At 22.5% G+C, this 3,658-nt stretch overlaps 1 long non-coding RNA gene across 1 annotated transcript; it reads left to right on the top strand.

The window, feature by feature from the left end:
- The first annotated feature begins 552 nt into the window (after positions 1–552).
- On the top strand, positions 553–2,842 carry LOC128667477 (uncharacterized). Its single transcript, XR_008403462.1, has 3 exons — positions 553–1,927; positions 2,073–2,152; positions 2,219–2,842. It is a non-coding gene; the product is annotated as an uncharacterized LOC128667477 (long non-coding RNA).
- Positions 2,843–3,658: the final 816 nt, after the last annotated feature.

Below are 3,658 nucleotides of genomic sequence, written 5' to 3'. Positions count from 1 at the left end.
AAGGCGGGTAATTTAAAAAAAAAATAAGCAATGACAAAAAAAGTTAATCCGTCTCAGGCTCAGAAGGATTTAAGGTCTTTTGAAGTATTGTTCACGCGTAATTATTACCCTATTTAATTAATTACATCCTGGTCCAGCACCAACTCGATTTAATACAGTCTCATATGGTAAGCGTGATAATATTAATTTCGTTTTACACCGAACTATGTTATGAAGATTAAGTATATTATGGAAACATCGCTAGAACCGATACCGCAATTATAACTAAATATTAGTCTCATTATCCTTTCAATTGCTTATTGAACTTATTAAAATCGATAAGATTAATATTACTCTACAAATCTGATAAAGCAAGAAATTCCAGGGACAGCCTGCGGTGTCAATCGGGTTACAGACTTTTTTTATAAATGATACATCAATTAAAATTTTTCTCCAAGTATTTTTTCGGATTTCGCAGTTTCTCCGTAATTATAATTTATAGATCTCATGAAAGTCACAGATGCATGAATTGTCGTTGTAGAAATGAAACAATTTCATCTAAGTACGCCTTAATGTTTATAATTTTATGGTTTTTTTTCATTATATCTAATAAGTCATATTCATATATTTTTTATCAATTATTGTCTATAATTACAGTATAAAGTAGTTTTTCAAGTGATGCCGTATAATCTTGAAACATCATTTCAATAATAACAACGTTCCATATTCATAAATATAATTTAAATATACTTATATAAAATTTACAAAAATATAACCCCACTTATGTATTAGAAAGTCAAAAATAACCTACTACTTATTGTTTTATTTATTTTCAAATGAAATTAGCATTCGCCATTTGTTAACAATAACTATTAACATAGAAATATGGTAATCAGTTTTTTAATGAGTAATTCAAAATATTTGTAAGAATAATTGGTACTTTCTTATTTCGATTTTTTCCCAACAAAAAGTTCATGTTGTCATTGATGATCAACATATCGAAAAAGAATCTAATAGTTTATTGCCATAGATTTGGCCGACAAAGTTATGCTTTTTTTTTTTTTTTTTAATGAATTGAAAATTTTTTTTTTTTAGATTATTGCATTTTCATAAGAAAATTTTCTCATCTTGAAACTGTGTGGCATGTTTTTCTCATTTAAGTATTATTTACTTGAAATATTTTCGAGTGACAATTAATTGTTATTATTATTATAAAATGGAGTCGACTGGAAATAAAATATGATTGAAAAACTGTTTATAGTGTTTTGCTTAAATGAAAAATTAACAATTCTTCATGGATCGGAAAATGTTTTAGGGATGGAGTAAAATTTTTGATCTGATATGGGATTTGAATCATTAGTTGAAAAACAATTTTCTAAACTTATTTCTGATGAAATAATCAAATCTGGTAATGTACCCATTACAGCGCAAAACAAAAGCAAGGTTTAAAGGGTGGTGCTAAAAGTATTAAAATAAAAAAAAAAGATTTATTTAAGAAGAAATGTTGTGTCTATTATACTTTTTCTCTTCACTGTGAATTACAAGTAAATAAAAAATTTCGTTGTTCTCAATCAAATCTATTACGATTAATCAAGTTAAGATTATTTCTTTCATTCTTGTAATAAGTTTTGTTAGCACACATATTAATGTTATCAGCAATGAAAATAAAATTGAAATTAATATTTTTTTTTTTAAATTCAAGTGACATTTGTCTAATTATATGGTTAATATGTTAAAATAATATACGTAGTCGAGAGAACTCTATTGTCATAATTTCATAGCTACTGCGGTTAGTTAAGAAATAGTTTCACTAGAATCAAGAATCGTTTAATTTAAAAAAAAAAAAAAAAATATATATATATATATATATACAAATCTACTTTATTTAAAATAGATATAGGGTCCATATATAAAAAGATGTATTAATGTCTATTCATCTATTAATGAGGTATCATGTTCATGACTGTAAAAATAAAAATAATTTTTGTGAAATTTAAAAATGAATTTATTTCTGTTGACTTGATAATTTCGCATTTTTTAGCTATTGTTGATATATATTTTAATTGTGAATTTTTTATTTTTAAACAATACAGAAGAGAGCAAGCCTTCGGAAACTTTTTTATATAAATTAAAATAATTAAAAATTAAATTTATGAAATAAAAATTTGAAAAAGTAAGTAAATTTTTTTTTTTAATTTCGTGTGCATTTTTTGATGTAATTATTTTTTACAATATTCAGATTGTTTCTACATAAAAATTTTTAATCGTCAGATGTCAGCTATTTTCGGTGTCACGAAATACAAATCTGTAAAAATAAGTGATTAAAAAAGAAATGAGTTACTTAGAGGTTGCTATATAAAATTTAATTAATAATTAATCATAATAAATATGTTAAACTAAGTGCTTGTTTTGATGACGTTGCATCTTTCTTGAGTGAAATCTTGAATAATATTATAATAGTAAAAATTACAGGTTATGAATGAAAATTAAAAATTTTCATTAATTATATGTTGTTGTAAACTTCTATAAATTCTTATTTACTAGATTCCATTCTACCTTCAAAAACCTCTACTTCGTTGATTATCGAGTGTATGATTAAATAGGAACAGGAATTATAAATATTGTTATTAGCACTATCATTGATAAATAAATATTTATCTTCAAAAAAAAATTATTTTTCACTTTATTGAATTATTATTTTGTGTCTGATTGAAAAAACGTATTGCTATATAAATATCTTCAATATAGGGAATATGAATATTTATTTTACATACATTTGATTTTTGGAACATTGTTATTATTTATTGAGATGATTAAATTTATTATTTTTAATGTACATGAATGATTTTCACACATAATTCTATTCAGGATTCTGCAAATTATCTAAAATACAAAATTGATTGTTTTAATCTTTAATTATTAACAATAGTAAAAATAAAAAAAATTATTTCAGTATATAATTTACACATGTGGACAATTTTATTTTTATAACTTAATCTTAATCTATATATATATATAGTTATTAAAATTATCTCATGATTGATGGCATTTTTTTTCTTAATTTTTTATCAACAAATTAATGACACTGAAATTAGCCAGCGTCTAATAATTTTTGGATTTTTTTAAAATTCTATAGTTTTTAAAATTTTCTACATGTGCATATGTTTAATTTGGTTTTTCTTCAAATATAATTGTTGGAAAAAAAAAAAAAAAATCGAAAATTGTTAATTGTCTCCAAACTTCAGGATCATGTAAATAAATATTGAATTGGCATCATATTTGTAGTCAATGCAATAAATAATTCTTGAGCGTTCGTCAATAGTATAAAAATGAATAATTATTAATTAAAAAGAGTAAAACATTAATAGAATATTTATCGTAGCATTGTACATATCTCAGTAAATAGTCTTTATAAATATTTTAATTGAAATAAAAAATTTACATTATTTCCAGCTTTATGTACATGTTATAGCTACATGTCCGTGAAATGAATTTTCATTCGAAGTTTGCTTATACTATAAATAATTTATTTATTTATTATTGATATAAAATGATATGAAATAACATTTATTATTCTGTATTCAATATTATATTTTTGATTTCTTCATATATAATTATTTATAAGAAATGTAACATTAAAATAAAATTAACATAATAATTTCACAAGACGTAAATTTAA

Source organism: Microplitis demolitor, chromosome 1 (assembly GCF_026212275.2).
Source record: "Microplitis demolitor isolate Queensland-Clemson2020A chromosome 1, iyMicDemo2.1a, whole genome shotgun sequence".
Taxonomy (NCBI): Eukaryota; Metazoa; Arthropoda; class Insecta; order Hymenoptera; family Braconidae; genus Microplitis; species Microplitis demolitor.
Note: the sequence above shows the minus strand (reverse complement) of the source record. Positions and strands in the feature narration are given on the sequence as shown.